Source organism: Brienomyrus brachyistius, chromosome 2 (genome assembly GCF_023856365.1).
Source record: "Brienomyrus brachyistius isolate T26 chromosome 2, BBRACH_0.4, whole genome shotgun sequence".
NCBI lineage: Eukaryota > Metazoa > Chordata > Actinopteri > Osteoglossiformes > Mormyridae > Brienomyrus > Brienomyrus brachyistius.
Genome location: NC_064534.1, coordinates 35,743,536 through 35,769,789, shown reverse-complemented (window position 1 = coordinate 35,769,789; position 26,254 = coordinate 35,743,536). Strand labels below are relative to the sequence as shown.

Below are 26,254 nucleotides of genomic sequence, written 5' to 3'. Positions count from 1 at the left end.
TCCGCTAACAGCCACAAAATCTAAGCCGCACGAAGCCCACTGGTAGCTGCTGAATCACATGCTTCCCCAAAACGTCGCGCTGTCAGAACACTGGGAGCTACACACACCAACAAGTCTATACTGCAGGCTGCAGCCAGAACAATTTTCTACATTCAAACATCGACGGCCTCTTCTCTCTAAAAATTCACCAGACCGCTTCTACCACCAGCAAAGAAGTTTCCATCCCTAATTCCTCTGTGATTCCCACTAACCTAAACATTAAGCTGGCATTGAAGGGTGTGAATTACCCCGGCCAATCTGTTCTTTTAAATACAGCTTTTAGCAAGTTTTGAAAGGAGAAGAGCAGAACTTGCTATGCCAATAATATCGAGTCTTCTGTGGCGAAGTGGTTTTTGCATAGAAAACAAAGCGGTCAGTTGAAGAGGAATAATATCAGTACTTTGTTTAAAACTGTGTGTAAAAAGCTGTCTCTTTATCATTAACAATAAGTTGTAAAACGTGAATGGGGAGTGACAGTCTTCAAGTTTGTGAGAAGATCGCGCCCTGGTGGAATAAAGGCACGAACAGCTTACAGCACCTAGAATTACCAGGAAGTATTTAGAGTAAAACGGTTTCTAAAAGCTGCCTTTATGAATGAGAGAAAAAAAAAAAAAAAATATATATATATATATATATATATATATATATATATATATAAAATAGTAAAATGGAAGGGGAGTGATAGATTTAAATTAATCGTGAAGTGGAGCGCCCCCTGTATAAAGTAAAAGTGAGAAAAGCTTACAGCACCTGGTATTCCCAATAGGTCTCCCATCAAAGTACTAACCAGACCCTACCCTGCTTATCTTCCAAGATCAGACGAGATCGGGCGTGTTCAGGGTGGTATGGCCGTAAGCGAGAGATGCTACCAAAAACAGCCCTTTTGCATTACACGCCTCTATACATGCCAGTTGGTCCCATTGGATACTACTAATGTTCTTTTTTTTTTTTTTATCTGACTCACACTGAAGCCCCACCATCCAATCGGCAGCGCCGGACCCACACCCAACATTCACCAAACTACTCAGCCGGCAGCCTACCACAATTATTCCATTCTTTCCGCCTCCGCACACTTCCTTCTTTTTAACTCATTTTCACTACCGCACAGGTTAATCGCCGCACGTCCCCCGCCGGCAAACATTACTCCTTTGCCTACTGCATGCAGGCTTCTCTTAACGACCCTCTGTTATCAACTCCGCTAACAGCCACAAAATCTCCGCCGCACGAAGCCCACTGGTAGCTGCTGAATCACATGCTTCCCCAAAACGTCACGCTGTCAGAACACTGGGAGCTACACACACCAACAAGTCCATACTGCAGGCTGCAGCCAGAACAATTTTCTACATTCAAACATCGACGGCCTCTTCTCTCTAAAAATTCACCAGACCGCTTCTACCACCAGCAAAGAAGTTTCCATCCCTAATTCCTCTGTGATTCCCACTAACCTAAACATTAATCTGGCATTGAAGGGTGTGAATTACCCCGGCCAACCTGCTCTTTTAAATACAGCTTTTAGCGAGTTTTGAAAGGAGGAGAAGAGCAGACCTTGCTATGCCAATAATATCGAGTCTTCTGTGGTGAAGTGGTTTTTGCATAGAAAACAAAGTGGTGAGTTGAAGAGGAATTATATCAGTACTTTGTTTAAAACTGTGTGTAAAAAGCTGTCTCTTTATTATTAACAATAAGTTGTAAAACGTGAATGGGGAGTGACAGTCTTCAAGTTTGTGAGAAGATCGCGCCCTGGTGGAATAAAGGCACGAACAGCTTACAGCACCTAGAATTACCAGGCAGTATTTAGAGTAAAACGGTTTCTAAAAGCTGCCTTTATGAAAGAGAGAATATATATATATATATATATATATATATATAAAATAGTAAAATGGAAGGGGAGTGATAGATTTAAATTAATCGTGAAGTGGATCGCCCCCTGTATAAAGTAAAAGTGAGAAAAGCTTACAGCACCTGGTATTCCCAGGTGGTCTCCCTTCCAAGTACTAACCAGACCATACTCTGCTTAGCTTTCAAGATCAGGCATGTTCAGGGTGGTATGGCCGTAAGCGAGAGAGGCTACCCAAAACAGCCCTTTTGCATTACACGCGTCTATACATGCCAGTTAGTCCCATTGGATCCTACTCCTGGTTTTTTTTTTTTTTTATCTGACTCACACTGCAGCACCACCATCCAATCGGCAGCGCCGGACCCACACCAAACATTCACCAAACTACTCAGCCGGCAGCCTACCACAATTATTCAATTCTTTCCGCATCTGCACACTTCCTTCTTTTTAACTCCTTTTCACTACCGCACAGGTTAATCGCCGCACGTCCCCCGCCGGCAAACATTACTCCTTTGCCTACTGCATGCAGGCTTCTCTTAACGACCCTCTGTTATCAACTCCGCTAACAGCCACAAAATCTCCGCCGCACGAAGCCCACTGGTAGCTGCTGAATCACATGCTTCCCCAAAACGTCATGCTGTCAGAACACTGGGAGCTACACACACCAACAAGTCCATACTGCAGGCTGCAGCCAGAACAATTTTCTACATTCAAACATCGACGGCCTCTTCTCTCTAAAAATTCACCAGACCGCTTCTACCACCAGCAAAGAAGTTTCCATCCCTAATTCCTCTGTGATTCCCACTAACCTAAACATTAATCTGGCATTGAAGGGTGTGAATTACCCCGGCCAACCTGCTCTTTTAAATACAGCTTTTAGCGAGTTTTGAAAGGAGGAGAAGAGCAGACCTTGCTATGCCAATAATATCGAGTCTTCTGTGGCGAAGTGGTTTTTGCATAGAAAACACAGCTTACAGCACCTAGAATTACCAGGAAGTATTTAGAGTAAAACGGTTTCTAAAAGCTGCCTTTATGAATGAGAGAAAAAAAAAAATATATATATAAAAAAGTAAAATGGAAGGGGAGTGATAGATTTAAATTAATCGTGAAGTGGAGCGCCCCCTGTATAAAGTAAAAGTGAGAAAAGCTTACAGCACCTGGTATTCCCAGGTGGTCTCCCATCCAAGTACTAACCAGACCCTACCCTGCTTAGCTTCCGAGACGAGAGGAGATCAGGCGTGTTCAGGGTGGTATGGCCGTAAGCGAGAGATGCTACCAAAAACATCCCTTTTGCATTACACGCCTCTATACATGCCAGTTGGTCCCATTGGATCCTACTAATGTTCTTTTTTTTTTTTTTATCTGACTCACACTGCAGCCCCACCATCCAATCGGCAGCGCCGGACCCACACCAAACATTCACCAAACTACTCAGCCGGCAGCCTACCACAATTATTCCATTCTTTCCGCATCCGCACACTTCCTTCTTTTTAACTCCTTTTCACTACCGCACAGGTTAATCGCCGCACGTCCCCCGCCGGCAAACATTACTCCTTTGCCTACTGCATGCAGGCTTCTCTTAACGACCCTCTGTTATCAACTCCGCTAACAGCCACAAAATCTCCGCCGCACGAAGCCCACTGGTAGCTGCTGAATCACATGCTTCCCCAAAACGTCGCGCTGTCAGAACACTGGGAGCTACACACACCAACAAGTCCATACTGCAGGCTGCAGCCAGAACAATTTTCTACATTCAAACATCGACGGCCTCTTCTCTCTAAAAATTCACCAGACCGCTTCTACCACCAGCAAAGAAGTTTCCATCCCTAATTCCTCTGTGATTCCCACTAACCTAAACATTAAGCTGGCATTGAAGGGTGTGAATTACCCCGGCCAATCTGTTCTTTTAAATACAGCTTTTAGCAAGTTTTGAAAGGAGAAGAGCAGAACTTGCTATGCCAATAATATCGAGTCTTCTGTGGCGAAGTGGTTTTTGCATAGAAAACAAAGCGGTCAGTTGAAGAGGAATAATATCAGTACTTTGTTTAAAACTGTGTGTAAAAAGATGTCTCTTTATCATTAACAATAAGTTGTAAAACGTGAATGGGGAGTGACAGTCTTCAAGTTTGTGAGAAGATCGCGCCCTGGTGGAATAAAGGCACGAACAGCTTACAGCACCTAGAATTACCAGGAAGTATTTAGAGTAAAACGGTTTCTAAAAGCTGCCTTTATGAATGAGAGAAAAAAAAAAAAATATATATATATATATATAAAATAGTAAAATGGAAGGGGAGTGATAGATTTAAATTAATCGTGAAGTGGAGCGCCCCCTGTATAAAGTAAAAGTGAGAAAAGCTTACAGCACCTGGTATTCCCAGGTGGTCTCCCATCCAAGTACTAACCAGACCCTATCCTGCTTAGCTTCCGAGATCAGACGAGATCGGGCGTGTTCAGGGTGGTATGGCCGTAAGCGAGAGATGCTACCAAAAACAGCCCTTTTGCATTACACGCGTCTATACATGCCAGTTAGTCCCATTGGATCCTACTCCTGTTTTTTTTTTTTTTTATCTGACTCACACTGCAGCCCCACCATCCAATCGGCAGCGCCGGACCCACACCAAACATTCACCAAACTACTCAGCCGGCAGCCTACCACAATTATTCCATTCTTTCCGCATCCGCACACTTCCTTCTCTTTAAGTCCTTTTCACTACCGCACAGGTTAATCGCCGCACGTCCCCCGCCGGCAAACATTACTCCTTTGCCTACTGCATGCAGGCTTCTCTTAACGACCCTCTGTTATCAACTCCGCTAACAGCCACAAAATCTCCGCCGCACGAAGCCCACTGGTAGCTGCTGAATCACATGCTTCCCCAAAACGTCGCGCTGTCAGAACACTGGGAGCTACACACACCAACAAGTCCATACTGCAGGCTGCAGCCAGATCAATTTTCTACATTCAAACAACGACGGCCTCTTCTCTCTAAAAATTCACCAGACCGCTTCTACCACCAGCAAAGAAGTTTCCATCCCTAATTCCTCTGTGATTCCCACTAACCTAAACATTAAGCTGGCATTGAATGGTGTGAATTACCCCGGCCAATCTGTTCTTTTAAATACAGCTTTTAGCAAGTTTTGAAAGGAGAAGAGCAGAACTTGCTATGCCAATAATATCGAGTCTTCTGTGGCAAAGTGGTTTTTGCATAGAAAACAAAGCGGTCAGTTGAAGAGGAATAATATCAGTACTTTGTTTAAAACTGTGTGTAAAAAGCTGTCTCTTTATCATTAACAATAAGTTGTAAAACGTGAATGGGGAGTGACAGTCTTCAAGTTTGTGAGAAGATCGCGCCCTGGTGGAATAAAGGCACGAACAGCTTACAGCACCTAGAATTACCAGGAAGTATTTAGAGTAAAACGGTTTCTAAAAGCTGCCTTTATGAATGAGAGAAAAAAAAAATATATATATATATATATATAAAATAGTAAAATGGAAGGGGAGTGATAGATTTAAATTAATCGTGAAGTGGAGCGCCCCCTGTATGAAGTAAAAGTGAGAAAGGCTTACAGCACCTGGTATTCCCAGGAGGTCTCCCATCCAAGTACTAACCAGACCCTACGCTGCTTGGCTTCCGAGATCAGACGAGATCGGGCGTGTTCAGGGTGGTATGGCCGTAAGCAAGAGATGCTACCAAAAACAGCCCTTTTGCATTACACGCGTCTATACATGCCAGTTAGTCCCATTGGATCCTACTCCTGGTTTTTTTTTTTTTTTTTTATCTGACTCACACTGCAGCCCCACCATCCAATCGGCAGCGCCGGACCCACACCAAACATTCACCAAACTACTCAGCCGGCAGCCTACCACAATTATTCCATTCTTTCCGCATCCGCACACTTCCTTCTTTTTAAATCCTTTTCACTACCGCACAGGTTTATCGCCGCATGTCCCCCGCCGGCAAACATTACTCCTTTGCCTACTGCATGCAGGCTTCTCTTAACGACCCTCTGTTATCAACTCCGCTAACAGCCACAAAATCTCCGCCGCACGAAGCCCACTGGTAGCTGCTGAATCACATGCTTCCCCAAAACGTCGCGCTGTCAGAACACTGGGAGCTACACACACCAACAAGTCCATACTGCAGGCTGCAGCCAGAACTATTTTCTACATTCAAACATCGACGGCCTCTTCTCTCTAAAAATTCACCAGACCGCTTCTACCACCAGCAAAGAAGTTTCCATCCCTAATTCCTCTGTGATTCCCACTAACCTAAACATTAAGCTGGCATTAAAGGGTGTGAATTACCCCGGCCAATCTGTTCTTTTAAATACAGCTTTTAGCAAGTTTTGAAAGGAGAAGAGCAGAACTTGCTATGCCAATAATATCGAGTCTTCTGTGGCGAAGTGATTTTTGCATAGAAAACAAAGCGGTCAGTTGAAGAGGAATAATATCAGTACTTTGTTTAAAACTGTGTGTAAAAAGCTGTCTCTTTATCATTAACAATAAGTTGTAAAACGTGAATGGGGAGTGACAGTCTTCAAGTTTGTGAGAAGATCGCGCCCGGGTGGAATAAAGGCACGAACAGCTTACAGCACCTAGAACTACCAGGAAGTATTTAGAGTAAAACGGTTTCTAAAAGCTGCCTTTATGAATGAGAGAAAAAAAAAAAATATATATATAAAATAGTAAAATGGAAGGGGAGTGATAGATTTAAATTAATCGTGAAGTGGAGCGCCCCCTGTATAAAGTAAAAGTGAGAAAGGCTTACAGCACCTGGTATTCCCAGGAGGTCTCCCATCCAAGTACTAACCAGACCCTACGCTGCTTGGCTTCCGAGATCAGACGAGATCGGGCGTGTTCAGGGTGGTATGGCCGTAAGCGAGAGATGCTACCAAAAACAGCCCTTTTGCATTACACGCGTCTATACATGCCAGTTAGTCCCATTGGATCCTACTCCTGTTTTTTTTTTTTTTTTTATCTGACTCACACTGCAGCCCCACCATCCAATCGGCAGCGCCGGACCCACACCAAACATTCACCAAACTACTCAGCCGGCAGCCTACCACAATCATTCCATTCTTTCCGCATCCGCCCACTTCCTTCTTTTTAACTCCTTTTCACTACCGCACAGGTTAATCGCCGCACATCCCCCACCGGCAAACATTACTCCTTTGCCTACTGCATGTAGGCTTCTCTTAACGACCCTCTGTTATCAACTCCGCTAACAGCCACAAAATCTCCGCCGCACGAAGCCCACTGTTAGCTGCTGAATCACATGCTTCCCCAAAACGTCGCGCTGTCAGAACACTGGGAGCTACACACACCAACAAGTCCATACTGCAGGCTGCAGCCAGATCAATTTTCTACATTCAAACATCGACGGCCTCTTCTCTCTAAAAATTCACCAGACCGCTTCTACCACCAGCAAAGAAGTTTCCATCCCTAATTCCTCTGTGATTCCCACTAACCTAAACATTAAGCTGGCATTGAAGGGTGTGAATTACCCCGGCCAATCTGTTCTTTTAAATACAGATTTTAGCAAGTTTTGAAAGGAGAAGAGCAGAACTTGCTATGCCAATAATATCGAGTCTTCTGTGGCGAAGTGGTTTTTGCATAGAAAACAAAGCGGTCAGTTGAAGAGGAATAATATCAGTACTTTGTTTAAAACTGTGTGTAAAAAGCTGTCTCTTTATCATTAACAATAAGTTGTAAAACGTGAATGGGGAGTGACAGTCTTCAAGTTTGTGAGAAGATCGCGCCCTGGTGGAATAAAGGCACGAACAGCTTACAGCACCTAGAATTACCAGGAAGTATTTAGAGTAAAACGGTTTCTAAAAGCTGCCTTTATGAATGAGAGAAAAAAAAAAAAAATATATATAAAATAGTAAAATGGAAGGGGAGTGATAGATTTAAATTAATCGTGAAGTGGAGCGCCCCCTGTATAAAGTAAAAGTGAGAAAGGCTTACAGCACCTGGTATTCCCAGGAGGTCTCCCATCCAAGTACTAACCAGACCCTACCCTGCTTAGTTTCCGAGATCAGACGAGATCGGGCGTGTTCAGGGTGGTATGGCCGTAAGCGAGAGATGCTACCAAAAACAGCCCTTTTGCATTACACGCGTCTATACATGCCAGTTAGTCCCATTGGATCCTACTCCTGGTTTTTTTTTTTTTTTTATCTGACTCACACTGCAGCCCCACCATCCAATCGGCAGCGCCGGACCCACACCAAACATTCACCAAACTACTCAGCCGGCAGCCTACCACAATTATTCCATTCTTTCCGCATCCGCACACTTCCTTCTTTTTAACTCCTTTTCACTACCGCACAGGTTTATCGCCGCATGTCCCCCGCCGGCAAACATTACTCCTTTGCCTACTGCATGCAGGCTTCTCTTAACGACCCTCTGTTATCAACTCCGCTAACAGCCACAAAATCTCCGCCGCACGAAGCCCACTGGTAGCTGCTGAATCACATGCTTCCCCAAAACGTCGCGCTGTCAGAACACTGGGAGCTACACACACCAACAAGTCCATACTGCAGGCTGCAGCCAGAACAATTTTCTACATTCAAACATCGACGGCCTCTTCTCTCTAAAAATTCACCAGACCGCTTCTACCACCAGCAAAGAAGTTTCCATCCCTAATTCCTCTGTGATTCCCACTAACCTAAACATTAAGCTGGCATTGAAGGGTGTGAATTACCCCGGCCAATCTGTTCTTTTAAATACAGCTTTTAGCAAGTTTTGAAAGGAGAAGAGCAGAACTTGCTATGCCAATAATATCGAGTCTTCTGTGGCGAAGTGGTTTTTGCATAGAAAACAAAGCGGTCAGTTGAAGAGGAATAATATCAGTACTTTGTTTAAAACTGTGTGTAAAAAGCTGTCTCTTTATCATTAACAATAAGTTGTAAAACGTGAATGGGGAGTGACAGTCTTCAAGTTTGTGAGAAGATCGCGCCCTGGTGGAATAAAGGCACGAACAGCTTACAGCACCTAGAATTACCAGGAAGTATTTAGAGTAAAACGGTTTCTAAAAGCTGCCTTTATGAATGAGAGAAAAATATATATATATATATATAAAATAGTAAAATGGAAGGGGAGTGATAGATTTAAATTAATCGTGAAGTGGAGCGCCCCCCGTTTAAAGTAAAAGTGAGAAAAGCTTACAGCACCTGGTATTCCCAGGTGGTCTCCCATCCAAGTACTAACCAGACCCTACCCTGCTTAGCTTCCGAGATCAGACGAGATCAGGCGTGTTTAGGGTGGTATGGCCGTAAGCGAGAGATGCTACCAAAAACAGCCCTTTTGCATTACACGCCTCTATACATGCCAGTTGGTCCCATTGGATCCTACTAATGTTCTTTTTTTTTTTTTATCTGACTCACACTGCAGCCCCACCATCCAATCGGCAGCGCCGGACCCACACCAAACATTCACCAAACTACTCAGCCAGCAGCCTACCACAATTATTCCATTCTTTCCGCATCCGCACACTTCCTTCTTTTTAACTCCTTTTCACTACCGCACAGGTTAATCGCCGCACGTCCCCCGCCGGCAAACATTACTCCTTTGCCTACTGCATGCAGGCTTCTCTTAACGACCCTCTGTTATCAACTCCGCTAACAGCCACAAAATCTCCGCCGCACGAAACCCACTGGTAGCTGCTGAATCACATGCTTCCCCAAAACGTCACGCTGTCAGAACACTGGGAGCTACACACACCAACAAGTCTATACTGCAGGCTGCAGCCAGAACAATTTTCTACATTCAAACATCGACGGCCTCTTCTCTCTAAAAATTCACCAGACCGCTTCTACCACCAGCAAAGAAGTTTCCATCCCTAATTCCTCTGTGACTCCCACTAACCTAAACATTAAGCTGGCATTGAAGGGTGTGAATTACCCCGGCCAATCTGTTCTTTTAAATACAGCTTTTAGCAAGTTTTGAAAGGAGAAGAGCAGAACTTGCTATGCCAATAATATCGAGTCTTCTGTGGCGAAGTGGTTTTTGCATAGAAAACAAAGAGGTCAGTTGAAGAGGAATAATATCAGTACTTTGTTTAAAACTGTGTGTAAAAAGCTGTCTCTTTATCATTAACAATAAGTTGTAAAACGTGAATGGGGAGTGACAGTCTTCAAGTTTGTGAGAAGATCGCGCCCTGGTGGAATAAAGCCACGAACAGCTTACAGCACCTTGAATTACCAGGAAGTATTTTGAGTAAAACGGTGTCTAAAAGCTACCTTTATGAATGAGAGAAAAAAAAAAAATATATATATATATAAAATAGTAAAATGGAAGGGGAGTGATAGATTTAAATTAATCGTGAAGTGGAGCGCCCCCCGTTTAAAGTAAAAGTGAGAAAAGCTTACAGCACCTGGTATTCCCAGGTGGTCTCCCATCCAAGTACTAACCATACCCTACGCTGCTTAGCTTCCGAGATCAGACGAGATCAGGCGTGTTTAGGGTGGTATGGCCGTAAGCGAGAGATGCTACCAAAAACAGCCCTTTTGCATTACACGCCTCTATACATGCCAGTTGGTCCCATTGGATCCTACTAATGTTCTTTTTTTTTTTTTATCTGACTCACACTGCAGCCCCACCATCCAATCGGCAGCGCCGGACCCACACCAAACATTCACCAAACTACTCAGCCAGCAGCCTACCACAATTATTCCATTCTTTCCGCATCCGCACACTTCCTTCTTTTTAACTCCTTTTCACTACTGCACAGGTTAATCGCCGCACGTCCCCCGCCGGCAAACATTACTCCTTTGCCTACTGCATGCAGGCTTCTCTTAACGACCCACTGTTATCAACTCCGCTAACAGCCACAAAATCTCCGCCGCACGAAACCCACTGGTAGCTGCTGAATCACATGCTTCCCCAAAACGTCACGCTGTCAGAACACTGGGAGCTACACACACCAACAAGTCTATACTGCAGGCTGCAGCCAGAACAATTTTCTACATTCAAACATCGACGGCCTCTTCTCTCTAAAAATTCACCAGACCGCTTCTACCACCAGCAAAGAAGTTTCCATCCCTAATTCCTCTGTGACTCCCACTAACCTAAACATTAAGCTGGCATTGAAGGGTGTGAATTACCCCGGCCAATCTGTTCTTTTAAATACAGCTTTTAGCGAGTTTTGAAAGGAGGAGAAGAGCAGACCTTGCTATGCCAATAATATCGAGTCTTCTGTGGCGAAGTGGTTTTTGCATAGAAAACACAGCTTACAGCACCTAGAATTACCAGGAAGTATTTAGAGTAAAACGGTTTCTAAAAGCTGCCTTTATGAATGAGAGAAAAAAAATATATATATATAAAATAGTAAAATGGAAGGGGAGTGATAGATTTAAATTAATCGTGAAGTGGAGCGCCCACTGTATAAAGTAAAAGTGAGAAAAGCTTACAGCACCTGGTATTCCCAGGTGGTCTCCCATCCAAGTACTAACCAGACCCTACCCTGCTTAGCTTCCGAGATCAGATGAGATCGGGCGTGTTCAGGGTGGTATGGCCGTAAGTGAGAGATGCTACCAAAAACAGCCCTTTTGCATTACACGCGTCTATACATGCCAGTTAGTCCCATTGGATCCTACTCCTTGTTTTTTTTTTTTTTTATCTGACTCACACTGCACCACCACCATCCAATCGGCAGCGCCGGACCCACACCAAACATTCACCAAACTACTCAGCCAGCAGCCTACCACAATTATTCCATTCTTTCCGCATCCGCACACTTCCTTCTTTTTAACTCCTTTTCACTACCGCACAGGTTAATCGCCGCACGTCCCCCGCCGGCAAACATTACTCCTTTGCCTACTGCATGCAGGCTTCTCTTAACGACCCTCTGTTATCAACTCCGCTAACAGCCACAAAATCTCCGCCGCACGAAGCCCACTGGTAGCTGCTGAATCACATGCTTCCCCAAAACGTCACGCTGTCAGAACACTGGGAGCTACACACACCAACAAGTCCATACTGCAGGCTGCAGCCAGAACAATTTTCTACATTCAAACATCGACGGCCTCTTCTCTCTAAAAATTCACCAGACCGCTTCTACCACCAGCAAAGAAGTTTCCATCCCTAATTCCTCTGTGACTCCCACTAACCTAAACATTAAGCTGGCATTGAAGGGTGTGAATTACCCCGGCCAATCTGTTCTTTTAAATACAGCTTTTAGCAAGTTTTGAAAGGAGAAGAGCAGAACTTGCTATGCCAATAATATCGAGTCTTCTGTGGCGAAGTGGTTTTTGCATAGAAAACAAAGCGGTCAGTTGAAGAGGAATAATATCAGTACTTTGTTTAAAACTGTGTGTAAAAAGCTGTCTCTTTATCATTAACAATAAGTTGTAAAACGTGAATGGGGAGTGACAGTCTTCAAGTTTGTGAGAAGATCGCGCCCTGGTGGAATAAAGCCACGAACAGCTTACAGCACCTTGAATTACCAGGAAGTATTTAGAGTAAAACGGTGTGTAAAAGCTACCTTTATGAATGAGAGAAAAAAAAATATATATATATATAAAATAGTAAAATGGAAGGGGAGTGATAGATTTAAATTAATCGTGAATTGGAGCGCCCCCCGTTTAAAGTAAAAGTGAGAAAAGCTTACAGCACCTGGTATTCCCAGGTGGTCTCCCATCCAAGTACTAACCAGACCCTACCCTGCTTAGCTTCCGAGATCAGACGAGATCAGGCGTGTTCAGGGTGGTATGGCCGTAAGCGAGAGATGCTATCAAAAACAGCCCTTTTGCATTACACGCCTCTATACATGCCAGTTGGTCCCATTGGATCCTACTCCTGGTTTTTTTTTTTTTTTTTATCTGACTCACACTGCAGCCCCACCATCCAATCGGCAGCGCCGGACCCACACCAAACATTCACCAAACTACTCAGCCGGCAGCCTACCACAATTATTCCATTCTTTCCGCATCCGCACACTTCCTTCTTTTTAACTCCTTTTCACTACCGCACAGGTTAATCGCCGCACGTCCCCCGCCGGCAAACATTACTCCTTTGCCTACTGCATGCAGGCTTCTCTTAACGACCCTCTGTTATCAACTCCGCTAACAGCCACAAAATCTCCGCCGCACGAAGCCCACTGGTAGCTGCTGAATCACATGCTTCCCCAAAACGTCGCGCTGTCAGAACACTGGGAGCTACACACACCAACAAGTCCATACTGCAGGCTGCAGCCAGAACAATTTTCTACATTCAAACATCGACGGCCTCTTCTCTCTAAAAATTCACCAGACCGCTTCTACCACCAGCAAAGAAGTTTCCATCCCTAATTCCTCTGTGATTCCCACTAACCTAAACATTAAGCTGGCATTGAAGGGTGTGAATTACCCCGGCCAATCTGTTCTTTTAAATACAGCTTTTAGCAAGTTTTGAAAGGAGAAGAGCAGAACTTGCTATGCCAATAATATCGAGTCTTCTGTGGCGAAGTGGTTTTTGCATAGAAAACAAAGCGGTCAGTTGAAGAGGAATAATATCAGTACTTTGTTTAAAACTGTGTGTAAAAAGATGTCTCTTTATCATTAACAATAAGTTGTAAAACGTGAATGGGGAGTGACAGTCTTCAAGTTTGTGAGAAGATCGCGCCCTGGTGGAATAAAGGCACGAACAGCTTACAGCACCTAGAATTACCAGGAAGTATTTAGAGTAAAACGGTTTCTAAAAGCTGCCTTTATGAAAGAGAGAAAATATATATATATATATAAAATAGTAAAATGGAAGGGGAGTGATAGATTTAAATTAATCGTGAAGTGGAGCGCCCCCTGTATAAAGTAAAAGTGAGAAAAGCTTACAGCACCTGGTATTCCCAGGTGGTTTCCCTTCCAAGTACTAACCAGACCATACTCTGCTTAGCTTCCAAGATCATGCGTGTTCAGGGTGGTATGGCCGTAAGCAAGAACCGCGAACAAAAACAGCCCTTTTGCATTACACGCCTCTATACATGCCAGTTAGTCCCATTGGATCCTACTCCTGGTTTTTTTTTTTTTTTTTTTATCTGACTGACACTGCAGCACCACCATCCAATCGGCAGCGCCGGACCCACACCAAACATTCACCAAACTACTCAGCCGGCAGCCTACCACAATTATTCCATTCTTTCCGCATCCGCACACTTCCTTCTTTTTAACTCCTTTTCACTACCGCACAGGTTAATCGCCGCACGTCCCCCGCCGGCAAACATTACTCCTTTGCCTACTGCATGCAGGCTTCTCTTAACGACCCTCTGTTATCAACTCCGCTAACAGCCACAAAATCTCCGCCGCACGAAGCCCACTGGTAGCTGCTGAATCACATGCTTCCCCAAAACGTCGCGCTGTCAGAACACTGGGAGCTACACACACCAACAAGTCCATACTGCAGGCTGCAGCCAGAACAATTTTCTACATTCAAACATCGACGGCCTCTTCTCTCTAAAAATTCACCAGACCGCTTCTACCACCAGCAAAGAAGTTTCCATCCCTAATTCCTCTGTGATTCCCACTAACCTAAACATTAAGCTGGCATTGAAGGGTGTGAATTACCCCGGCCAATCTGTTCTTTTAAATACAGCTTTTAGCAAGTTTTGAAAGGAGAAGAGCAGAACTTGCTATGCCAATAATATCGAGTCTTCTGTAGCAAAGTGGTTTTTGCATAGAAAACAAAGCGGTCAGTTGAAGAGGAATAATATCAGTACTTTGTTTAAAACTGTGTGTAAAAAGCTGTCTCTTTATCATTAACAATAAGTTGTAAAACGTGAATGGGGAGTGACAGTCTTCAAGTTTGTGAGAAGATCGCGCCCTGGTGGAATAAAGGCACGAACAGCTTACAGCACCTAGAATTACCAGGAAGTATTTAGAGTAAAACGGTGTGTAAAAGCTGCCTTTATGAATGAGAGAAAAAGAAAAAAATATATATATATATAAAATAGTAAAATGGAAGGGGAGTGATAGATTTAAATTAATCGTGAAGTGGAGCGCCCCCTGTATAAAGTAAAAGTGAGAAAAGCTTACAGCACCTGGTATTCCCAGGAGGTCTCCCATCCAAGTACTGACCAGACCCTACCCTGCTTGGCTTCCAAGATCGGATGAGATCGGGCGTTTTCAGGGTGGTATGGCCGTAAGCGAGATACGTGACCAAAAACAGCCCTTTTGCATTACACGCGTCTATACATGCCAGTTAGTCCCATTGGATCCTACTCCTGGTTTTTTTTTTTTTTTATCTGACTCACACTGCAGCACCACCATCCAATCGGCAGCGCCGGACCCACACCAAACATTCACCAAACTACTCAGCCGGCAGCCTACCACAATTATTGCATTCTTTCCGCATCCGCACACTTCCTTCTTTTTAACTCCTTTTCACTACCGCACAGGTTAATCGCGGCACGTCCCCCGCCGGCAAACATTACTCCTTTGCCTACTGCATGCAGGCTTCTCTTAACGACCCTCTGTTATCAACTCCGCTAACAGCCACAAAATCTCCGCCGCACGAAGCCCACTGGTAGCTGCTGAATCACATGCTTCCCCAAAACGTCGCGCTGTCAGAACACTGGGAGCTACACACACCAACAAGTCCATACTGCAGGCTGCAGCCAGAACAATTTTCTACATTCAAACATCGACGGCCTCTTCTCTCTAAAAATTCACCAGACCGCTTCTACCACCAGCAAAGAAGTTTCCATCCCTAATTCCTCTGTGATTCCCACTAACCTAAACATTAAGCTGGCATTGAAGGGTGTGAATTACCCCGGCCAATCTGTTCTTTTAAATACAGCTTTTAGCAAGTTTTGAAAGGAGAAGAGCAGAACTTGCTATGCCAATAATATCGAGTCTTCTGTGGCGAAGTGGTTTTTGCATAGAAAACAAAGCGGTCAGTTGAAGAGGAATAATATCAGTACTTTGTTTAAAACTGTGTGTAAAAAGCTGTCTCTTTATCATTAACAATAAGTTGTAAAACGTGAATGGGGAGTGACAGTCTTCAAGTTTGTGAGAAGATCGCGCCCTGGTGGAATAAAGGCACGAACAGCTTACAGCACCTAGAATTACCAGGAAGTATTTAGAGTAAAACGGTTTCTAAAAGCTGCCTTTATGAATGAGAGAAAAAATATATATATATATATAAAATAGTAAAATGGAAGGGGAGTGATAGATTTAAATTAATCGTGAAGTGGAGCGCCCCCTGTATAAAGTAAAAGTGAGAAAAGCTTACAGCACCTGGTATTCCCATGTGGTCTCCCATCCAAGTACTAACCATACCCTACCCTACTTAGCTTCCGAGATCAGACGAGATCGGGCGTGTTCAGGGTGGTATGGCCGTAAGCGAGAGATGCTACCAAAAACAGCCCTTTTGCATTACACGCGTCTCTACATGCCAGTTAGTCCCATTGGATCCTACTCCTGGTTTTTTTTTTTTTTTTATCTGACTCACACTGCAGCACCACCATCCAATCGGCAGCGCCGGACCCACACCAAACATTCACCAAACTACTCAGCCGGCAGCCTACCACAATTATTCCATTCTTTCCGCATCCGCACACTTCCTTCTCTTTAAGTCCTTTTCACTACCTCACAGGTTAATCGCCGCATGTCCCCCGCCGGCAAACATTACTCCTTTGCCTACCGTATGCAGGCTTCTCTTAACGACCCTCTGCTATCAACTCAGCTAACAGCCACAAAATCTCCGCCGCACGAAGCCCACTGGTAGCTGCTGAATCACATGCTTCCCCAAAACGTCGCGCTGTCAGAACACTGGGAGCTACACACACCAACAAGTCCATACTGCAGGCTGCAGCCAGAACAATTTTCTACATTCAAACATCGACGGCCTCTTCTCTCTAAAAATTCACCAGACCGCTTCTACCACCAGCAAAGAAGTTTCCATCCCTAATTCCTCTGTGATTCCCACTAACCTAAACATTAAGTTGGCATTGAAGGGTGTGAATTACCCCGGCCAACCTGCTCTTTTAAATACAGCTTTTAGCGAGTTTTGAAAGGAGGAGAAGAGCAGACCTTGCTATGCCAATAATATCGAGTCTTCTGTGGTGAAGTGGTTTTTGCATAGAAAACAAAGTGGTGAGTTGAAGAGGAATTATATCAGTACTTTGTTTAAAACTGTGTGTAAAAAGCTGTCTCTTTATTATTAACAATAAGTTGTAAAACGTGAATGGGGAGTGACAGTCTTCAAGTTTGTGAGAAGATCGCGCCCTGGTGGAATAAAGGCACGAACAGCTTACAGCACCTAGAATTACCAGGCAGTATTTAGAGTAAAACTGTTTCTAAAAGCTGCCTTTATGAAAGAGAGAAAATATATATATATATATAAAATAGTAAAATGGAAGGGGAGTGATAGATTTAAATTAATCGTGAAGTGGAGCGCCCCCTGTATAAAGTAAAAGTGAGAAAAGCTTACAGCACCTGGTATTCCCAGGAGGTTTCCCTTCCAAGTACTAACCAGACCATACTCTGCTTAGCTTCCAAGATCATGCGTGTTCAGGGTGGTATGGCCGTAAGCAAGAACCGCGAACAAAAACAGCCCTTTTGCATTACACGCCTCTATACATGCCAGTTAGTCCCATTGGATCCTACTCCTGGTTTTTTTTTTTTTTATCTGACTCACACTGCAGCCCCACCATCCAATCGGCAGCGCCGGACCCACACCAAACATTCACCAAACTACTCAGCCGGCAGCCTACCACAATTATTCCATTCTTTCCGCATCCGAACACTTCCTTCTTTTTAACTCCTTTTCACTACCGCACAGATTAATCGCCGCACGTCCCCCGCCGGCAAACATTACTCCTTTGCCTACTGCATGTAGGCTTCTCTTAACGACCCTCTGTTATCAACTCCGCTAACAGCCACAAAATCTCCGCCGCACGAAGCCCACTGGTAGCTGCTGAATCACATGCTTCCCCAAAACGTCGCGCTGTCAGAACACTGGGAGCTACACACACCAACAAGTCCATACTGCAGGCTGCAGCCAGAACAATTTTCTACATTCAAACATCGACGGCCTCTTCTCTCTAAAAATTCACCAGACCGCTTCTACCACCATCAAAGAAGTTTCCATCCCTAATTCCTCTGTGATTCCCACTAACCTAAATATTAAGCTGGCATTGAAGGGTGTGAATTACCCCCGCCAATCTGTTCTTTTAAATACAGCTTTTAGCAAGTTTTGAAAGGAGAAGAGCAGAACTTGCTATGCCAATAATATCGAGTCTTCTGTGGCGAAGTGGTTTTTGCATAGAAAACAAAGCGGTGAGTTGAAGAGGAATAATATCAGTACTTTGTTTAAAACTGTGTGTAAAAAGCTGTCTCTTTATCATCAACAATAAGTTGTAAAACGTGAATGGGGAGTGACCGTCTTCAAGTTTGTGAGAAGATCGCGCCCTGGTGGAATAAAGGCACGAACAGCTTACAGCACCTAGAATTACCAGGAAGTATTTAGAGTAAAACGGTTTCTAAAAGCTGCCTTTATGAATGAGAGAAAAAAAAATATATATATATAAAATAGTAAAATGGAAGGGGAGTGATAGATTTAAATTAATCGTGAAGTGGTGCGCCCCCTGTATAAAGTAAAAGTGAGAAAGGCTTACAGCACCTGGTATTCCCAGGAGGTCTCCCATCCAAGTACTAACCAGACCCTACCCTGCTTGGCTTCCGAGATCAGACGAGATCGGGCGTGTTCAGGGTGGTATGGCCGTAAGCGAGAGATGCTACCAAAAACAGCCCTTTTGCATTACACGCCTCTATACATGCCAGTTAGTCCCATTGGATCCTACTCCTGGTTTTTTTTTTTTTTTTTATCTGACTCACACTGCAGCCCCACCATCCAATCGGCAGCGCCGGACCCACACCAAACATTCACCAAACTACTCAGCCGGCAGCCTACCACAATTATTCCATTCTTTCCGCATCCGCACACTTCCTTCTTTTTAACTCCTTTTCACTACCGCACAGGTTAATCGCCGCACGTCCCCCGCCGGCAAACATTACTCCTTTGCCTACTGCATGCAGGCTTCTCTTAACGACCCTCTGTTATCAACTCCGCTAACAGCCACAAAATCTCCGCCGCACGAAGCCCACTGGTAGCTGCTGAATCACATGCTTCCCCAAAACGTCGCGCTGTCAGAACACTGGGAGCTACACACACCAACAAGTCCATACTGCAGGCTGCAGCCAGAACAATTTTCTACATTCAAACATCGACGGCCTCTTCTCTCTAAAAATTCACCAGACCGCTTCTACCACCAGCAAAGAAGTTTCCATCCCTAATTCCTCTGTGATTCCCACTAACCTAAACATTAAGCTGGCATTGAAGGGTGTGAATTACCCCGGCCAATCTGTTCTTTTAAATACAGCTTTTAGCAAGTTTTGAAAGGAGAAGAGCAGAACTTGCTATGCCAATAATATCGAGTCTTCTGTGGCGAAGTAGTTTTTGCATAGAAAACAAAGCGGTCAGTTGAAGAGGAATAATATCAGTACTTTGTTTAAAACTGTGTGTAAAAAGATGTCTCTTTATCATTAACAATAAGTTGTAAAACGTGAATGGGGAGTGACAGTCTTCAAGTTTGTGAGAAGATCGCGCCCTGGTGGAATAAAGGCACGAACAGCTTACAGCACCTAGAATTACCAGGAAGTATTTAGAGTAAAACGGTTTCTAAAAGCTGCCTTTATGAATGAGAGAAAAAAAATATATATATATATAAAATAGTAAAATGGAAGGGGAGTGATAGATTTAAATTAATCGTGAAGTGGAGCGCCCCCTGTATAAAGTAAAAGTGAGAAAAGCTTACAGCACCTGGTATTCCCATGTGGTCTCCCATCCAAGTACTAACCATACCCTACCCTACTTAGCTTCCGAGATCAGACGAGATCGGGCGTGTTCAGGGTGGTATGGCCGTAAGCGAGAGATGCTACCAAAAACAGCCCTTTTGCATTACACGCGTCTCTACATGCCAGTTAGTCCCATTGGATCCTACTCCTGGTTTTTTTTTTTTTTTTTATCTGACTCACACTGCAGCACCACCATCCAATCGGCAGCGCCGGACCCACACCAAACATTCACCAAACTACTCAGCCGGCAGCCTACCACAATTATTCCATTCTTTCCGCATCCGCACACTTCCTTCTCTTTAAGTCCTTTTCACTACCTCACAGGTTAATCGCCGCATGTCCCCCGCCGGCAAACATTACTCCTTTGCCTACCGTATGCAGGCTTCTCTTAACGACCCTCTGCTATCAACTCAGCTAACAGCCACAAAATCTCCGCCGCACGAAGCCCACTGGTAGCTGCTGAATCACATGCTTCCCCAAAACGTCGCGCTGTCAGAACACTGGGAGCTACACACACCAACAAGTCCATACTGCAGGCTGCAGCCAGAACAATTTTCTACATTCAAACATCGACGGCCTCTTCTCTCTAAAAATTCACCAGACCGCTTCTACCACCAGCAAAGAAGTTTCCATCCCTAATTCCTCTGTGATTCCCACTAACCTAAACATTAAGTTGGCATTGAAGGGTGTGAATTACCCCGGCCAACCTGCTCTTTTAAATACAGCTTTTAGCGAGTTTTGAAAGGAGGAGAAGAGCAGACCTTGCTATGCCAATAATATCGAGTCTTCTGTGGTGAAGTGGTTTTTGCATAGAAAACAAAGTGGTGAGTTGAAGAGGAATTATATCAGTACTTTGTTTAAAACTGTGTGTAAAAAGCTGTCTCTTTATTATTAACAATAAGTTGTAAAACGTGAATGGGGAGTGACAGTCTTCAAGTTTGTGAGAAGATCGCGCCCTGGTGGAATAAAGGCACGAACAGCTTACAGCACCTAGAATTACCAGGCAGTATTTAGAGTAAAACTGTTTCTAAAAGCTGCCTTTATGAAAGAGAGAAAATATATATATATATATAAAATAGTAAAATGGAAGGGGAGTGATAGATTTAAATTAATCGTGAAGTGGAGCGCCCCCTGTATAAAGTAAAAGTGAGAAAAGCTTACAGCACCTGGTATTCCCAGGTGGTTTCCCTTCCAAGTACTAACCAGACCATACTCTGCTTAGCTTCCAAGATCATGCGTGTTCAGGGTGGTATGGCCGTAAGCAAGAACCGCGAACAAAAACAGCCCTTTTGCATTACACGCCTCTATACATGCCAGTTAGTCCCATTGGATCCTACTCCTGGTTTTTTTTTTTTTTTTTTTATCTGACTGACACTGCAGCACCACCATCCAATCGGCAGCGCCGGACCCACACCAAACATTCACCAAACTACTCAGCCGGCAGCCTACCACAATTATTCCATTCTTTCCGCATCCGCACACTTCCTTCTTTTTAACTCCTTTTCACTACCGCACAGGTTAATCGCCGCACGTCCCCCGCCGGCAAACATTACTCCTTTGCCTACTGCATGCAGGCTTCTCTTAACGACCCTCTGTTATCAACTCCGCTAACAGCCACAAAATCTCCGCCGCACGAAGCCCACTGGTAGCTGCTGAATCACATGCTTCCCCAAAACGTCGCGCTGTCAGAACACTGGGAGCTACACACACCAACAAGTCCATACTGCAGGCTGCAGCCAGAACAATTTTCTACATTCAAACATCGACGGCCTCTTCTCTCTAAAAATTCACCAGACCGCTTCTACCACCAGCAAAGAAGTTTCCATCCCTAATTCCTCTGTGATTCCCACTAACCTAAACATTAAGCTGGCATTGAAGGGTGTGAATTACCCCGGCCAATCTGTTCTTTTAAATACAGCTTTTAGCAAGTTTTGAAAGGAGAAGAGCAGAACTTGCTATGCCAATAATATCGAGTCTTCTGTGGCGAAGTGGTTTTTGCATAGAAAACAAAGCGGTCAGTTGAAGAGGAATAATATCAGTACTTTGTTTAAAACTGTGTGTAAAAAGCTGTCTCTTTATCATTAACAATAAGTTGTAAAACGTGAATGGGGAGTGACAGTCTTCAAGTTTGTGAGAAGATCGCGCCCTGGTGGAATAAAGGCACGAACAGCTTACAGCACCTAGAATTACCAGGAAGTATTTAGAGTAAAACGGTTTCTAAAAGCTGGCTTTATGAAAGAGAGAAAAAAAAAAATATATATATATATATATAAAATAGTAAAATGGAAGGGGAGTGATAGATTTAAATTAATCGTGAAGTGGAGCGCCCCCTGTATAAAGTAAAAGTGAGAAAAGCTTACAGCACCTGGTATTCCCAGGAGGTCTCCCATCCAAGTACTGACCAGACCCTACCCTGCTTGGCTTCCGAGATCGGATGAGATCGGGCGTGTTCAGGGTGGTATGGCCGTAAGCGAGAGACGTGACCAAAAACAGCCCTTTTGCATTACACGCGTCTATACATGCCAGTTAGTCCCATTGGATCCTACTCCTGTTTTTTTTTTTTTTTATCTGACTCATACTGCAGCACCACCATCCAATCGGCAGCGCCGGACCCACACCAAACATTCACCAAACTACTCAGCCGGCAGCCTACCACAATTATTCCATTCTTTCCGCATCCGCACACTTCCTTCTTTTTAACTCATTTTCACTACCGCACAGGTTAATCGCCGCACGTCCCCCGCCGGCAAACATTACTCCTTTGCCTACTGCATGCAGGCTTCTCTTAACGACCCTCTGTTATCAACTCCGCTAACAGCCACAAAATCTCCGCCGCACGAAGCCCACTGGTAGCTGCTGAATCACATGCTTCCCCAAAACGTCGCGCTGTCAGAACACTGGGAGCTACACACACCAACAAGTCCATACTGCAGGCTGCAGCCAGAACAATTTTCTACATTCAAACATCAACGGCCTCTTCTCTCTAAAAATTCACCAGACCGCTTCTACCACCAGCAAAGAAGTTTCCATCCCTAATTCCTCTGTGATTCCCACTAACCTAAACATTAAGCTGGCATTGAAGGGTGTGAATTACCCCGGCCAATCTGTTCTTTTAAATACAGCTTTTAGCAAGTTTTGAAAGGAGAAGAGCAGAACTTGCTATGCCAATAATATCGAGTCTTCTGTGGCGAAGTGGTTTTTGCATAGAAAACAAAGCGGTCAGTTGAAGAGGAATAATATCAGTACTTTGTTTAAAACTGTGTGTAAAAAGCTGTCTCTTTATCATTAACAATAAGTTGTAAAACGTGAATGGGGAGTGACAGTCTTCAAGTTTGTGAGAAGATCGCGCCCTGGTGGAATAAAGGCACGAACAGCTTACAGCACCTAGAATTACCAGGAAGTATTTAGAGTAAAACGGATTCTAAAAGCTGCCTTTATGAATGAGAGAAAAAAAAAAATATATATATATATGATAGTAAAATGGAAGGGGAGTGATAGATTTAAATTAATCGTGAAGTGGAGCGCCCCCCGTTTAAAGTAAAAGTGAGAAAAGCTTACAGCACCTGGTATTCCCAGGAGGTCTCCCATCTAAGTACTAACCAGACCCTACCCTGCTTAGCTTCCGAGATCAGACGAGATCGGGCGTGTTCAGGGTGGTATGGCCGTAAGCGAGAGATGCTACCAAAAACAGCCCTTTTGCATTACACGCGTCTATACATGCCAGTTAGTCCCATTGGATCCTACTCCTGTTTTTTTTTTTTTTATCTGACTCACACTGCAGCCCCACCATCCAATCGGCAGCGCCGGACCCACACCAAACATTCACCAAACTACTCAGCCGGCAGCCTACCACAATTATTCCATTCTTTCCGCATCCGCACACTTCCTTCTTTTTAACTCCTTTTCACTACCGCACAGGTTAATCGCCGCACGTCCCCCGCCGGCAAACATTACTCCTTTGCCTACTGCATGCAGGCTTCTCTTAACGACCCTCTGTTATCAACTCCGCTAACAGCCACAAAATCTCCGCCGCACGAAGCCCACTGGTAGCTGCTGAATCACATGCTTCCCCAAAACGTCGCGCTGTCAGAACACTGGGAGCTACACACACCAACAAGTCCATACTGCAGGCTGCAGCCAGAACAATTTTCTACATTCAAACATCGACGGCCTCTTCTCTCTAAAAATTCACCAGACCGCTTCTACCACCAGCAAAGAAGTTTCCATCCCTAATTCCTCTGTGATTCCCACTAACCTAAACATTAAGCTGGCATTGAAGGGTGTGAATTACCCCGGCCAATCTGTTCTTTTAAATACAGCTTTTAGCAAGTTTTGAAAGGAGAAGAGCAGAACTTGCTATGCCAATAATATCGAGTCTTCTGTGGCGAAGTGGTTTTTGCATAGAAAACAAAGCGGTCAGTTGAAGAGGAATAATATCAGTACTTTGTTTAAAACTGTGTGTAAAAAGCTGTCTCTTTATCATTAACAATAAGTTGTAAAACGTGAATGGGGAGTGACAGTCTTCAAGTTTGTGAGAAGATCGCGCCCTGGTGGAATAAAGGCACGAACAGCTTACAGCACCTAGAATTACCAGGAAGTATTTAGAGTAAAACGGTGTGTAAAAGCTGCCTTTATGCATGAGAGAAAAAGAAAAAAAAATATATATATATAAAATAGTAAAATGGAAGGGGAGTGATAGATTTAAATTAATCGTGAAGTGGAGCGCCCCCTGTATAAAGTAAAAGTGAGAAAAGCTTACAGCACCTGGTATTCCCAGGAGGTCTCCCATCCAAGTACTGACCAGACCCTACCCTGCTTGGCTTCCGAGATCGGATGAGATCGGGCGTGTTCAGGGTGGTATGGCCGTAAGCGAGAGACGTGACCAAAAACAGCCCTTTTGCATTACACGCGTCTATACATGCCAGTTAGTCCCATTGGATCCTACTCCTGTTTTTTTTTTTTTTTTTATCTGACTCACACTGAAGCCCCACCATCCAATCGGCAGCGCCGGACCCACACCCAACATTCACCAAACTACTCAGCCGGCAGCCTACCACAATTATTCCATTCTTTCCGCCTCCGCACACTTCCTTCTTTTTAACTCCTTTTCACTACCGCACAGGTTAATCGCCGCACGTCCCCCGCCGGCAAACATTACTCCTTTGCCTACTGCATGCAGGCTTCTCTTAACGACCCTCTGTTATCAACTCCGCTAACAGCCACAAAATCTCCGCCGCACGAAGCCCACTGGTAGCTGCTGAATCACATGCTTCCCCAAAACGTCGCGCTGTCAGAACACTGGGAGCTACACACACCAACAAGTCCATACTGCAGGCTGCAGCCAGAACAATTTTCTACATTCAAACATCGACGGCCTCTTCTCTCTAAAAATTCACCAGACCGCTTCTACCACCAGCAAAGAAGTTTCCATCCCTAATTCCTCTGTGATTCCCACTAACCTAAACATTAAGCTGGCATTGAAGGGTGTGAATTACCCCGGCCAATCTGTTCTTTTAAATACAGCTTTTAGCAAGTTTTGAAAGGAGAAGAGCAGAACTTGCTATGCCAATAATATCGAGTCTTCTGTGGCGAAGTGGTTTTTGCATAGAAAACAAAGCGGTCAGTTGAAGAGGAATAATATCAGTACTTTGTTTAAAACTGTGTGTAAAAAGCTGTCTCTTTATCATTAACAATAAGTTGTAAAACGTGAATGGGGAGTGACAGTCTTCAAGTTTGTGAGAAGATCGCGCCCTGGTGGAATAAAGGCACGAACAGCTTACAGCACCTAGAATTACCAGGAAGTATTTAGAGTAAAACGGTGTGTAAAAGCTGCCTTTATGCATGAGAGAAAAAGAAAAAAAAAAATATATATATAAAATAGTAAAATGGAAGGGGAGTGATAGATTTAAATTAATCGTGAAGTGGAGCGCCCCCTGTATAAAGTAAAAGTGAGAAAAGCTTACAGCACCTGGTATTCCCAGGAGGTCTCCCATCCAAGTACTGACCAGACCCTACCCTGCTTGGCTTCCGAGATCGGATGAGATCGGGCGTGTTCAGGGTGGTATGGCCGTAAGCGAGAGACGTGACCAAAAACAGCCCTTTTGCATTACACGCGTCTATACATGCCAGTTAGTCCCATTGGATCCTACTCCTGTTTTTTTTTTTTTTTATCTGACTCATACTGCAGCACCACCATCCAATCGGCAGCGCCGGACCCACACCAAACATTCACCAAACTACTCAGCCGGCAGCCTACCACAATTATTCCATTCTTTCCGCATCCGCACACTTCCTTCTTTTTAACTCCTTTTCACTACCGCACAGGTTAATCGCCGCACGTCCCCCGCCGGCAAACATTACTCCTTTGCCTACTGCATGCAGGCTTCTCTTAACGACCCTCTGTTATCAACTCCGCTAACAGCCACAAAATCTCCGCCGCACGAAGCCCACTGGTAGCTGCTGAATCACATGCTTCCCCAAAACGTCGCGCTGTCAGAACACTGGGAGCTACACACACCAACAAGTCCATACTGCAGGCTGCAGCCAGAACAA

At 44.4% G+C, this 26,254-nt stretch overlaps 18 non-coding genes and 4 pseudogenes across 18 annotated transcripts; all 22 read right to left on the bottom strand.

Moving 5' to 3' along the window:
* Positions 1 to 777: 777 nt before the first annotated feature.
* On the bottom strand, positions 778 to 896 carry LOC125735490 (5S ribosomal RNA). The gene has a single exon (XR_007394785.1). It is a non-coding gene; the product is annotated as a 5S ribosomal RNA (ribosomal RNA).
* Positions 897 to 1,989: 1,093 nt separating this feature from the next.
* On the bottom strand, positions 1,990 to 2,098 carry LOC125732297 (5S ribosomal RNA; annotated as a pseudogene).
* Positions 2,099 to 3,021: 923 nt separating this feature from the next.
* Positions 3,022 to 3,140, bottom strand: LOC125730939 (5S ribosomal RNA). The gene has a single exon (XR_007391232.1). It is a non-coding gene; the product is annotated as a 5S ribosomal RNA (ribosomal RNA).
* A 1,089-nt stretch (positions 3,141 to 4,229) lies between these two features.
* LOC125733766 (5S ribosomal RNA) lies at positions 4,230 to 4,348 on the bottom strand. The gene has a single exon (XR_007393103.1). It is a non-coding gene; the product is annotated as a 5S ribosomal RNA (ribosomal RNA).
* A 1,086-nt stretch (positions 4,349 to 5,434) lies between these two features.
* On the bottom strand, positions 5,435 to 5,553 carry LOC125734675 (5S ribosomal RNA). The gene has a single exon (XR_007393978.1). It is a non-coding gene; the product is annotated as a 5S ribosomal RNA (ribosomal RNA).
* Positions 5,554 to 6,635: 1,082 nt separating this feature from the next.
* On the bottom strand, positions 6,636 to 6,754 carry LOC125734674 (5S ribosomal RNA). The gene has a single exon (XR_007393977.1). It is a non-coding gene; the product is annotated as a 5S ribosomal RNA (ribosomal RNA).
* A 1,080-nt stretch (positions 6,755 to 7,834) lies between these two features.
* LOC125733562 (5S ribosomal RNA) lies at positions 7,835 to 7,953 on the bottom strand. The gene has a single exon (XR_007392903.1). It is a non-coding gene; the product is annotated as a 5S ribosomal RNA (ribosomal RNA).
* Positions 7,954 to 9,034: 1,081 nt separating this feature from the next.
* LOC125734646 (5S ribosomal RNA) lies at positions 9,035 to 9,153 on the bottom strand. Its single transcript, XR_007393949.1, has one exon. It is a non-coding gene; the product is annotated as a 5S ribosomal RNA (ribosomal RNA).
* Positions 9,154 to 10,236: 1,083 nt separating this feature from the next.
* Positions 10,237 to 10,355, bottom strand: LOC125731075 (5S ribosomal RNA). Its single transcript, XR_007391363.1, has one exon. It is a non-coding gene; the product is annotated as a 5S ribosomal RNA (ribosomal RNA).
* Positions 10,356 to 11,277: 922 nt separating this feature from the next.
* LOC125732539 (5S ribosomal RNA) lies at positions 11,278 to 11,396 on the bottom strand. Its single transcript, XR_007391915.1, has one exon. It is a non-coding gene; the product is annotated as a 5S ribosomal RNA (ribosomal RNA).
* A 1,080-nt stretch (positions 11,397 to 12,476) lies between these two features.
* On the bottom strand, positions 12,477 to 12,595 carry LOC125733112 (5S ribosomal RNA). Its single transcript, XR_007392469.1, has one exon. It is a non-coding gene; the product is annotated as a 5S ribosomal RNA (ribosomal RNA).
* A 1,079-nt stretch (positions 12,596 to 13,674) lies between these two features.
* LOC125732325 (5S ribosomal RNA) lies at positions 13,675 to 13,783 on the bottom strand (annotated as a pseudogene).
* Positions 13,784 to 14,871: 1,088 nt separating this feature from the next.
* LOC125733819 (5S ribosomal RNA) lies at positions 14,872 to 14,990 on the bottom strand. The gene has a single exon (XR_007393154.1). It is a non-coding gene; the product is annotated as a 5S ribosomal RNA (ribosomal RNA).
* A 1,079-nt stretch (positions 14,991 to 16,069) lies between these two features.
* LOC125735559 (5S ribosomal RNA) lies at positions 16,070 to 16,188 on the bottom strand. The gene has a single exon (XR_007394853.1). It is a non-coding gene; the product is annotated as a 5S ribosomal RNA (ribosomal RNA).
* A 1,081-nt stretch (positions 16,189 to 17,269) lies between these two features.
* LOC125732313 (5S ribosomal RNA) lies at positions 17,270 to 17,378 on the bottom strand (annotated as a pseudogene).
* A 1,077-nt stretch (positions 17,379 to 18,455) lies between these two features.
* LOC125732369 (5S ribosomal RNA) lies at positions 18,456 to 18,574 on the bottom strand. Its single transcript, XR_007391750.1, has one exon. It is a non-coding gene; the product is annotated as a 5S ribosomal RNA (ribosomal RNA).
* Positions 18,575 to 19,655: 1,081 nt separating this feature from the next.
* LOC125735558 (5S ribosomal RNA) lies at positions 19,656 to 19,774 on the bottom strand. Its single transcript, XR_007394852.1, has one exon. It is a non-coding gene; the product is annotated as a 5S ribosomal RNA (ribosomal RNA).
* A 1,082-nt stretch (positions 19,775 to 20,856) lies between these two features.
* Positions 20,857 to 20,965, bottom strand: LOC125732324 (5S ribosomal RNA; annotated as a pseudogene).
* Positions 20,966 to 22,055: 1,090 nt separating this feature from the next.
* On the bottom strand, positions 22,056 to 22,174 carry LOC125732845 (5S ribosomal RNA). The gene has a single exon (XR_007392210.1). It is a non-coding gene; the product is annotated as a 5S ribosomal RNA (ribosomal RNA).
* A 1,079-nt stretch (positions 22,175 to 23,253) lies between these two features.
* LOC125731698 (5S ribosomal RNA) lies at positions 23,254 to 23,372 on the bottom strand. Its single transcript, XR_007391644.1, has one exon. It is a non-coding gene; the product is annotated as a 5S ribosomal RNA (ribosomal RNA).
* Positions 23,373 to 24,454: 1,082 nt separating this feature from the next.
* LOC125732844 (5S ribosomal RNA) lies at positions 24,455 to 24,573 on the bottom strand. The gene has a single exon (XR_007392209.1). It is a non-coding gene; the product is annotated as a 5S ribosomal RNA (ribosomal RNA).
* Positions 24,574 to 25,658: 1,085 nt separating this feature from the next.
* LOC125732843 (5S ribosomal RNA) lies at positions 25,659 to 25,777 on the bottom strand. The gene has a single exon (XR_007392208.1). It is a non-coding gene; the product is annotated as a 5S ribosomal RNA (ribosomal RNA).
* Between the last annotated feature and the right edge of the window lie 477 nt (positions 25,778 to 26,254).